We start from the raw sequence: 12,417 nt of genomic DNA on the forward strand, positions 1-12,417 counted from the left end.
TTGTGAAGTTTTAAATGATGTCAATGTTTGTGTAATGTCAGGTACTCGCTCTGCTGACAATCGCTATCAATTGGGAGAAGGTGATGGTTGCCTAAGTGCCAAGGTGAGTGATTTAGACCTATGGCATCAAAAACTGGGACATGTGAGCTTCAAGACTTTGAAAAATCTGTGTAAGTTTGATGCTGTGAGAGGTATGCCAAATTTGAGTTCAATTAATACTTATGTATGTGGACCATGTCAGAAAGGTAAACAAATCCGTGTTGCGCACCCGGTGTTGCAACACTTTGGGACAACACGGTGCCTTGAACTCTTGCATATGGATCTAATGGGTCAGATGGAAATTGAGAACTTGGGTGGTAAGAAATATTCAGTTTGTTTGTGTTGATGATTTTTCGCATTTTACTTGGGTAATTTTTCTTAGAGAAAAATCTGATACATTTGATGCTTTTAAGAAGTTGCATGCTAGGATAACAAATCTGTATGATATGAGGGTGGTTAAAATAAGAACCGATCATGGTGAGGAGTTCAAAAATTCTCATTTTATTTTTTTGTGCCATAAGAAAGGTATCACTCATGAATATTCATCTCCGAAGACCCCTCAAAAAATCGGCATAGCTGAAAGGAAAAATCGAACCCTCCTAGAAATGGCTCGGATCATGCTTAGTTCCAAGAATGTGTCAAAATGTTTTTGGGCCGAAGCTTTAAATACGGCATGTCACATTTCCAACCGCGTTTATTTAAGGAGTGGTTCTACAATGACTTCATATGAGATTATCATGGGAAGAAGACCAAACCTTAAATATTTTCATATTTTTGGATGTGTATGTTATGTGCTGAATGATAGAGATCATCTAGCTAAATTTGATTCAAAAAGTGTTAAATGTCTTTTTCTTGGATACTCTACTAATGGTCGTGCTTATCGTGTATTTAATCTGAGAACTAGGACTACAATGGAATCAATTAACGTTGTGTTTGATGATCTTGCAGATCTGACAGTTAAAACACCGGAGGCTGATGTAGAAGAATTGCTGGATATAAGTGAGGCACTTGACCAGAAACAGTGTTGAGTCTGGTGTTGAGACCAGTGAAGCAACACCAAGCACAACACCGCCTCTGAACCAAACAGAAATTGTGGATAATGATAACGATGATGATGATGATGTGGTAATCAATGGTGGAAAAGAAATTCCCAGCAAAATTCAGAAGAATCACCCATCATCACAAATCATTAGTGAACTACATGAAGGTGTGCAAACTAGAAAAAAAGAGAAGGTTGACTACCGAAAGATGATTGGACTAATCTGCATGAGCTCTACGTTTTCCCAGGTAAGTCACTCGTGTTTTGTGTCTCAAATTGAACCCAATAATAATAATAATGGCATTTTGAATGAGGAAGCCTATGTCAGTCAACCTAAGGGATTTGAAGATCCTCACCACGTGGACCATGTCTACAAATTGAAGAAGGCCCTGTATGAAGTGAAACAGGCTCCACGGGCATGGTACGGTAGGTTAGCTGACAATCTGATAAACTTGGGCTTCAAACAAGGTGAGATTGACAAAACTCTTTTCATTCAAAAACTGAAATATGATATTTTGATCTGTCAAGTGTATGTAGATGATATTATTTTCAGTGCTTCATCTCAAATGCTTGTGAATAACTCTGTGGATTGCATGTCATCTCAATTCGAAACGAGCATGGTAGGAGAACTAACTTTCTTTCTTGGATTGCAAGTTAAGCAATTACATGATGGTATATTGTGATAACTCAAGTGTTATAGACATTTCTACGAATCCTGTTCAACACTCTCGAACAAAACACATAGACATAAGCCATCACTTTATTCGAGATTTGGTTGAAAAAGGCATAATTTGGTGTTGCCAACACCAAATTATGACACATCACAGTTTATACATTGCTTGACATTTTGATAATTCATCATATTGGAGGCATATTTAGGACATGCATATTGATTTTTGTTTCGTGAATTCATCATGTGCAGTGACATATCAGTGTTGACCTATGACAGTTGATAAAAACCTTGATTACCTAGATTTTGAATTTATGTGTATACTTGTGTCAGTGAGTTATAATCGACGTGGGTTTTACTGGATATTCTTTTGAAATCTTCGTAACACGAGTTTGAATCAATTTTACTGTTTGATTTTGGTAATTACTCTTGCTTGTTCTCATTTACCCTTGCAATTTTTTTACTCTTGTGATTTCTTTGTGCGTTTTTGTGCGTAACTCCTGATATACCTCTATAATTTTCTCTCATATTCTACAAGTGGCTGAGTAGATGATGCTTTTGGAAGTTGGCTTACATTCTGGCCAAAAAGGGGGAGTAGGAGAACCAAAAATGACACATAAGAAGATAAAGGATGAATACTTATGTTCTGTCTGTAATGTTGGGTCTCTCTTATATTTGTTTGCGTGATTATTGAATTTTTCTTTCGTATGTCTCCTTATGTTTTCAGGTGTTCTAATGATGGTGTTGACAACACTGTCAACAACACCAGTGCTCTAACATGTTCAATTCAGGGGGAGATGAACTTTGACTCAGGGGGAGACACACTCTAATGCAGGGGAAGCTTAACTGATTGCGATGCTTACCAAGATTATCATTTTTGGATGTTTTGTCCAGAAAGGCAAAAAGGGGGAGATTGAAAGGAATATTTTATTCCTTTATTATTTTGTTAAATTGATAATATCAATTTAAGATTTTGCCTTTCTAGACTAAAAGATTTTATTTGATTTATTTCTAGATTATAATATTTTGCTTGATTTATTTTTAGATGATAAGATTTTGATTTATATTTAGATATTATAGGATTTGTTTTTAATATGATTTTTATCTCCAAGATATTTTATCCTTGTTAAAAAGAGTTTTATATCCAATTAAATTCTTTTTCCATATTTTGTAGGACTCTTCTATAGAATATCTTTTAGGTCAAGCCATTGATATAAAGATAAATAGTCCTACAGCCGTACTAAGAGTTCTTGGAGAGAGAATGAGCTTTTGAGATAAAAGAAGTTTTGAGAGAGAAAAGATTTTCGTGGGGTTGCAGGAAGAGTGTTCTTTTGTGTCTTCGTGAGCTTTCTCGTGTGTGATCTCTGCGTGGTTTTTCGTGGACTTAGTGCATAGTCCTTTTACAGAGATTACTGAAGAATATTTTTAATGTTGAAGACTTTGTGTGATTGAGTCACAGACTTTGCCGTGTTGCCGATTGCGTTGCCAACACTCAAGAACAACACTGACGCAGAGTGTTGATCGAAGAGTGTCTTCGTTCGGTTTTAAGCAACACGCCTTTTTGTTTTATGCATCTAGTTTTTATGTGGTTTATTTTGATGCATTTTTAATTCCTTGGAGTGTCAAGGAATTTGGTTTTGTTTTCTCACTAGTATTGTTTTGGTGTAAACGATTTACATAATTTTTCTAGTGAATTTTTTGCCATGAGGCATCGCACAACTATTCGTACTTGTGCATAATTTAAATCTGGTGTTAATTTATTAAAGTTATATTTGTGTGTTAAATACTTAATTTCCTGCTGCATGTTGTGTGCTCGTGTTAACAACACCAGAGCACAACACTAACTTCTGATACATACATTATAATAGTTTAATTAATTTCCTGTACGTTTATGCGCAACAATTCCTTTCAAGCTTCTCGATCGTTATTTTCAAAATAATGTAGTTTATTCTGTTCATTACTTCAACCACTGATCAAGTTCGAGATTCTTCAAACACTCTTCTTTCTGAACTTACTGTTGTAGCATAAGAACCTTTGTTTTCCTCGAAAAAAGAGATATGCTTAGCGGTTCGAATAAGAACCCCTTCATCGAAGTAGGCGATTTCTTTAGAAGCTAATCTTTCAGCTTCCTCCATGTGTAGGACAATTGCAATTTGAACAGATGATAAGTTATTTTTTAGAGACTACTGGAAATTTACCTTTACTTTTTCAGTGAAAATGAGAAATTTGATGCCGGATTCAGTTGATTCTGGAAGAGAATCTCGAATGACCATTCCTTTTTGAGGACATGGGAAAGGGAGGTGCAGTGCTAGAGCCAACCACTAATGATTGTCGTGGTGCTGGGACAAAAACTGTAGATAGAGCGGGTTGAGGTTAAAGGTTGTTGGGTGGTGCTTGGTGTGGATCTGGGATTGAAAGGGGATCGGTTACGGTGGCCGAATACGCAACAGAAGTTTCAAAAAATCATATTTTTCATGAAGAAATATTCGAGCACCTCATATGTTGTGTAGCAAATAACAAAAACACAAAGATGACATTCATAGAGTGTTTAGAATTTCTTACCTATCAATCAAAAGGATTGATGTTTTGGCTCCAACTAAGTTTTAAACAACTTAGCTCTTGAAGCTATACAATTTACAAGCTTCCAACACTAGTCTTTGCTCAAATGGACTCCTTCCTTCAAAATTAGGTCCACCACTAACAAGGTAGATCCAATCTAATTTTGCACTAGAAAAATTAGAGCATTTTTCTTTGAGAAGTGTATTTTTTTCTAGAATTGAAGAAGCAAAAAAATTTTAGAAAATGAAGGGGAGAATTTCGGCCAAGTGAGTGGGAGGAAAGAGGGAGGAGAAATTTTCTTGGTCCTCGAAAAAGTTAAAGTGCATGTCAGACACATGCCTTGTTTATTGTAAAAGTTTTCTCCTAACACTTAACCTCCCCATGCATATTATTTGGGCTTGTAACATTTACAAATCTCATGTACTTTTATTTAAATATCTTAAACACATTTGAGATCAATTATATTTTTATTTGAATTTACTTAAATCCACTAGTTGAATAATTATTTTCAATTGGGCTCTTCAAGACCCAATATTTTTTAATTAATTCAATACTTGAATTAATTTAATTATTTGGACTCTACTAGGTCCACTAGTGTTTCATTAATTCAATATTTGAATAAATTTAATTTAGTCTATAACAATATTTATCAAAATCGCAATTTTCAAATGAATTATTTATTTGAGCCAACTTTTAATTTAGGAACACTTCCACAAATTAAAACTTACATTCCCCATATAGAAGTCATACTTCTATTTTTCTTTACGCTTATAAACTCTTTTATAAGCCGTTCAACACATTGAACTATTTTCCTTCTCAACGGGATCTAGAAAGTTAGCACTTGTGTGACCCTCAATGGTTCAATGATACAACTAGTCGTGGGTTCACATCTCAATGTGATTCGAAACTAAGCATGTTCTTATATGAGCAATCCTTAGTTGCTCCATTCTTATTTATCAACTCTTTGATAATAAGAACGTCAGAACTCAAGTCTGATAGTACCCAACCAATCATGTTAAACGCCTAGTAGCATCGCTTACATGATTCCCTAGGTATCAAATGATAGTGCCTGCAATAACCAATCTATTATGGTTAGCGTACAGTACGATCCCTTAAACTCATATATCCCTGACCGATTCGACAACTATTGGTATATTGAGAGCTGTCAAAGAATCGATACTATATGTCATGTCGTAGTTGCATGGATGGTGTAATCTATGAAAACCCCTTTCATAATTACCACCAACACTCTGATCAGAGATTTCAAACTACATACACATGAGATCATATATGATATCCATACTCGAAGGTAAGTGGTGAATCCTCGACTACAATGGATGAACTCCTATATGTTTCGACAAAACACCCAACCTTGCCACCTGATTACCCCATGTGAGTCGCTAAACAAGTCAAAGTGCAATGCTAGCATATAGAGCCACAATATTATCCCGGGTCATAAGGACTAATGATGTACAATCATAAACTAGGACGTTTCCACTCGTTAATTGAGAACCACTTGGAAAGTCCTTTATGGAGGGTTGTTCAGTGCACTCTACAAGGAGCACATATCTGCATGCTCGGACATCACAATGTCCTTTACCAATGAAACATGGTACTCACATCACAGATACTAGTGTCAAACTTGAGCGGCCTTTATCCTTCTTAGCGGCGGCCAAGTCGACTAGGATCTATTTAGAATATACAGTATTCCAAATATGAGTTTCATGATACTAATCATATGAGCATCTTATATTCTTTCTACTATTTGTATATTCAAAAACTTTTCTATGCAACAAGCATGTGTATACAGATAAAGATGTTCAAAAACAATAATTACAAATATTATTAAAATAAAATTGTTTATACATAGAGTTTCAATGTGAACCCTCAGCCAACACTTGGCTCGACGGGCACCTACTCTAACAATCTCCCACTTGCACTAGAGCCAACTACCCATATGCTTCAAACTATTGATTCGCGATGCTTCTCGAATAATTGTCTAGGTAAAGGCTTAGTTAGTGGATCAACAACATTATCTGCGGAGCCGACATTGTCAATCGACACTTCTCATCTTTCCACAATCTCTCGGAGGATGTGGTACTTTCTCAATACATATTTGTATTTCTGATGAGACCTTGGCTATTTCGCCTGAGGAATGGTTCCCGTGTTGTCACAAAACACTGGGACAGGAGCAACTCTATTAGGAATGACGCCCAACTCTTGGACGAAATTCCTAAACCAAACAGCCTTCTTTACTGCAACTGATGCAGCAATGTATTCGGCTTCAGTGGTGGAATCCGCAGTACTGTCTTGCTTGGAACTCTTCTAACGGACAACAGCACCATTGAGCATGAATACAAACCCAGATGTTGAATTTGATTCATCGATATCGCTTTGGAAGCTAGAGTCGGTATTGCCTTCAAATTTCAGTTCTCCACCCCCATAGACCAAGAACAACTTATTGGTCCTTCTCAAATACTTCAGTATGTCCTTCCCATCTTTCCAGTGTGGAAGACCAGGGTTCGATTGATATCTACTCACTACACTTAGTGTAAAAGCCACGTCAGGATGTGTAGATATCATCCCATACATGATACTACCAATTGCGGATGCATAGGGAATGCGTGTCATCGCTGCTATCTCTGCATCAGTCTTGGGAGACATAGACTTGGATAGGGACACTCTGTAAAATCCAAGAATTTTAAGTTTTATCACGATAGTATATTTTGGATACCAGGATTTATCTCATTTGAGGATGTGAGATTTGTAAGATTTTACCAAGATTGAGTGAATAATAATATCGTGTATATTATTATTTGAAATTTCGCAGATAAATGCCTAAGATTTGAGTTGATATGGAGATACCGGGATAAAAATCAGGCAAAGGATAATAAAATCCCTAGAATTCGAAATTTACAGTGTATATATTTGAGAATTTGGAAAATTGAGAGATAAAAGATTTAGAGTTCGAATTTATATCACGGATAGATCACGATTCTCGATAAAGATTTGATTCAGATTCAAACGCGATATCACTCGATCACGATAGCAGCCAACCCCTATAAATAGGAGGGCCCTGTAGACTCGAAAATCACACCACATATCACACCAAATTTTCGAAATTTGTGCTCTAGTCTCCTTAGGAATTTTCGAGCGCAGCGAAGCCCTGCCGCCGTCCAACCAGTGAAGTAGGAATTTCGAAGAACCCTAGCCTTTTTACGTTTTTCATAAAGAATTTAAGGTAAGTGGGCTTGTTTTAAATTATTGAATTTCGATGCATATATTTTCGGTTTTATAAAAATTCGGGCGAGTACAATTCTTCTTCTACACCCTTCTGGTTACGATATATTGCATGAATAAATGTTTTGACACTGTGAGAATTCAACTTGATATGGGTGGGAATCCCAACCATACGTACTCTTACGCGGGGGGGAGATAACCGCATACGGCCTCGTCTCCTTAGAGGAGTAAAAATTAGGGACTGATATCAGTAAACCATTGAAAATAGATGAATCTCAGTGTCGGGTTAATGATGAGCACCTGATAAGAATTATGTATGCATGGTATGTATATTTCGAAATTGCATGTTGTTTTGTTGTACTCGAACGGCCCCCACTTGCTGAGTATTTTCCAAAATACTCACCCCTTAAAACCTTCCCAGATAAATCCGAAGAGCAGATTGAAGAAGAAGAATCGGAACAATTTTGGGGCTGGTGAATTGTTTTAATCTCGAGAGTTGCTAGAAAAGAGATTTCTGAATTTTGGTACTCAATTTTTATGTAAAAACGTTTCCGCATTTATTTCATTAGTTATTTCAGTTGTAAAGACTTTGGTTTTTGAGATTATGATTAATAAACTGGTATTTCGGTTTATACTATGCTACGAGGCTGGTTGTTTCAATTGTGTGATTGTTAAACGACGCCGGTGTCAAATCCCGAGTTTCGGGGCGTGACATTTTAGTGGTATCAGAGCCGCCAGGTTCATAATCCGAGTGGGAAAAATAGAGTTTCAAAAAAAAAAAAAACAGATTTCGGAAAAAAAAAATTCGGCCAAACAGCCCCTACGCGCGCCGCCGCGTTTTTCGCCGATTCCGGCCGCTTCCGGTAGTGTTTCTTTGATCAGAGACCAGATCTAGAACCGTCTCGATGAGACGAACAAAAGCCCTCAAACAATTTCATATTTCGCGTTCGGATGAAACGGGAATTTCAGATCTACGAATTTGGCGTATGAACCCTAACCCGAAAATTATTTTGTCCAATTACCCTACCAATCCTACTCCGATTTTCAATTCCTTATAGCCAACCAATCTATGATCCATGGGTAACTTTTACCAATAATCAATTTTGAGTTCGGATCACCCAATCGGAAACGCCCAATTTCATTGAGTTAACCGAGTTGCGCGAGTTCCCCGCCAAATTAGGTAGTTTTCCTACCGATTCCTGCCGTGCCACCACCGGTTCTGTGATCCTGACCCCTTCGCCGTCATAAGCATTTGCTCCGACCATACTCCGACGAGTCAACCCGGCGAGTCAACCCGGCCGAGTCAGCGAGTCAACCCGCCAGCATACGTCCTTCGATTTTTTTTGTAGGAAACTCCGAATTCGGTTCTGTCAACTGTTCTGAAACCCTCTCGATGAATTCTTTCAATCCATATGTTTATCTCTAGACTTTCCATTTTTGGGAAATATCTCGAAAAATCTCGTTAAACGCGTTTCTTGTCGTGTTTATCGGATTTTTATGGAATTTTATTAAGGAAACAATTAATATTGACCTATATAGTTGGGATTGTACTTATCTGAGATAAGTTGACTTAAGCTTCTGATTTAAGGTGAAATATTTGATTTGGGGACAATAAATTATTTATGGGAAGAGAAAAAAAAAACTAGTATGTGAAAATCTGAGATAAGAGTTATAATAAGTTTTGGATATTCCAATATGGAAGTTGATTTTGGGCAATAGTTAAATGTGTAAACATTAATTTGGGTTCTTAAAGAATGCTAAGCGTTAACTTTAAATATGTATAATTTTGGGTTACCTTGTCTAAAAGGAAGTTGGGAAACAATATCTTAAGGTTTAAGTAATTTATATTATTTTGGGATAACTCGTAGATTACGATCTTATATGAATAAAATAAGTTATGAGATTATTGATGGATATTGAGGAAAGTAAGGTTTAGTGCAAGTAAGATTTAACAAAAGCATTAATTGATGATTAATGTCATTTATACAAGGTTGAATAAGATTTTATTTTCTGACGACTGAGTTATAATTTTTTGGATTTAAATCAATAGGTTATAGATTGATATTGAATTAAGTTCCAAGATTTTATATGGGTTTTTAGTTTTGAGATAGTAATCGTGATAATTTCAAGATAGAATAAAATCATCATCTATTCGTATACATTCAGTGCCGACTTGATTCAAAGCACTTTGGTAAGATTTCGACGTCGTCATATGGATGAATTGGTTATCTAAGAGCAGTGCAATAGCAGATTGCCGGAGTAAAAAAAAAAAAAATTTCAAACTCCGAAATGCGAACCAAGAAAAAATAAGGTATCATGGCAATGCCAAGAGACAGAAATACATTCTTTATGCTTCCCAGACTTGGAAAGCCATTAAATCAGGCAAAAAAAAAAAAGTTTACCTAGCAATGGTGAATGAAGTGCAGGAAAAAATTGAGCTCAAGCTGGAAGATACCATAATAATGCGAGAATTTCCGAACGTTTTTCTAGAAGAACTCCCAGGGATAGTCCCGGATCGCGAAAGTTGAGTTCGAAATTAATCTGGTCCCTGGTGCAGCACCAATTTCGAAAGCACCTTACCGAATGACGCCAACTGAACTCCAAGAGCCAAAGGAACAACTCCAAGAATTGCCAGACAAGAAGCAATTTCAACTGGGTACATCTCCATAAGGAACTCCAGTACTGATTGTGAATAAGGAAGACAGAAGTATGAGATTGTGTATAGATTATAGAGAACTCAATAAGATCACAATCGAGAATAAATATCTTCTTCCAATGATAGACGATTCTTTTCGATCAACTTAAAGAAGTTACAACATTTTCCAAGCTTGACCTGAGAAGATGCTACTACCAATGGAAGGTCAGGGCTGAAGATATTCTCAAAACAGCTTTTCGGACAAGATATGGGCATTATGAGTTCATAATGATGCCTTTTGGACTGACCAACGCGCCTGCAGCCTTCATGGACCTAATGAACAGAGTTTTCAAGTCATTCCTGGATCAGTTCATAGTAGTATTTATTGACGACATCCTCGTCTATTCTTCCAACGAACATGATCACGAAGAGCATCTCCGCATTGCACTTCAGACCTTGAGAGAGAAGGAACTCTACGCTAAGTTTAAGAAATGTGAGTTCTGGTTAAAGAGTGTATCTTTTTTAGGACACGTAATCTCTGAAGCAGAAGTATCAGTGGATCCCAAGAAAGTCGAGGCAATTACAGAGTGGCCAAAACCTAAGAACGCCACAGACATCAGGAGCTTTCTTGGACTGGCAGGTTATTACAGAAAGTTTGTCGATTTTTCCTCAATCGCCATACCACTGACTAAACTCATTCAGAAGAATTCCAAGTTCGTCTGGGACGAAGGTTGCGAGAAAAGTTTTCAGACGTTAAAAGAAAAGCTCGCATCCACGCCAGTACTAATCTTACTCACTGAAGATAAGGAATTCACCATCTACAGCGACGCATCTAAGGAAGGTTTGGGATACGTACTCATGCAAGAGGGAAGAGTAATAGCCTACGCATCAAGGCAGTTGAAACCGCACGAGCAGAACTACCCTACGCATGATCTGGAGCTAGCAGCAGTTGTATTTGCCTTAAAAATTTGGAGGCACTATCTCTATGGCGCCAAGTGCGAAATTTTCATAGATCACCAGAGCCTCAAATACCTGTTCACCCAAAAGGAACTTAGCATGAGGCAAAGAAGGTGGATCGAACTCCTGAAGGATTACGACCTGACAATCAGTTACCACCCGGGTAAAGCGAACAAGGTGGCCGATGCTCTGAGTCGGAAAAATGAGAGCAAAATTACTCTGGCTTCACTCTCCGCGAGACCATGTCTGCAAGAGACCGTCAAGTTAAACCAGGATCGAGACCCTGAGCTAAAGAAACTTAGGGGACAAGTCGAAAGCGGGAAGTCTCAAGATCTACAAACTGATGACAAAGGAGTCCTGTGGATGAAAGGGCGACTGTGTGTACCAGAATGCGATAACCTTCGCCAAGAAATACTGTCAGAAGCACATAAATCCAAGTTTTCAGTTCATCCAGGGAGTACGAAGATGTACAGAGATCTTAAAAGCAATTTTTGGTGGAATGGAATGAAAAGAGACGTGGCAGAATTTGTCTCTAAATGCCAAGTGTGTCAACAGGTCAAAGCAGAGCACCAACAACCTGGAGGAATTATTGTAACCGTTGGAGATACCTGAGTGGAAGTGGGAACACATCTCCATGGACTTTGTGGTGGGGTTACCAAAGTCGAGGCAAGGTCAAGACGGAATAAGGGTAATTGTAGATAGACTTGCAAAATCTGTACACTTCCTACCCGTCCGTATGAACTATAATCTGGACAAGTTGGCTACACTGTATATGGATAATATTGTGCGAATTCATGGAGTACCAGTGAGCATCCTGTCTGACAGAGACCCAAGATTCGTCTCACGTTTTTGGAAGAGATTTCAGGGGGCCATGGGAACTAAAGTGACTCTTAGTATGGCCTATCACCCACAAACCGATGGCCAAACCGAGAGAACAATTCAAACCCTGGAAGACATGCTGCGAGCCCGCGCTCTAGAATTCAGTAGCAATTGGAGCAATCATCTACCATTGATCGAGTTTGCTTATAATAACAGCTATCACAGCAGTATTGGGATGGCTCCATACGAAGCCCTGTATGGGAGAAAATGCCGATTACCCTTATATTGGGATGAAGTGGGAGAAAAAGCAATAGTAGGACCCGAACTCGTACAGTTAACAATAGGCAAGGTTACAGTAGTCCGAGAGAAACTCAAGGCAGCTCAAGATCGACAAAAGAGTTGGGCAGATCTGAAAAGAAGGCCAGTGGAATTCAATATCGGCGAGAAGGCCTACGTAAA

Source organism: Primulina tabacum, chromosome 1, assembly GCF_025594145.1.
Source record: "Primulina tabacum isolate GXHZ01 chromosome 1, ASM2559414v2, whole genome shotgun sequence".
Taxonomy (NCBI): domain Eukaryota; kingdom Viridiplantae; phylum Streptophyta; class Magnoliopsida; order Lamiales; family Gesneriaceae; genus Primulina; species Primulina tabacum.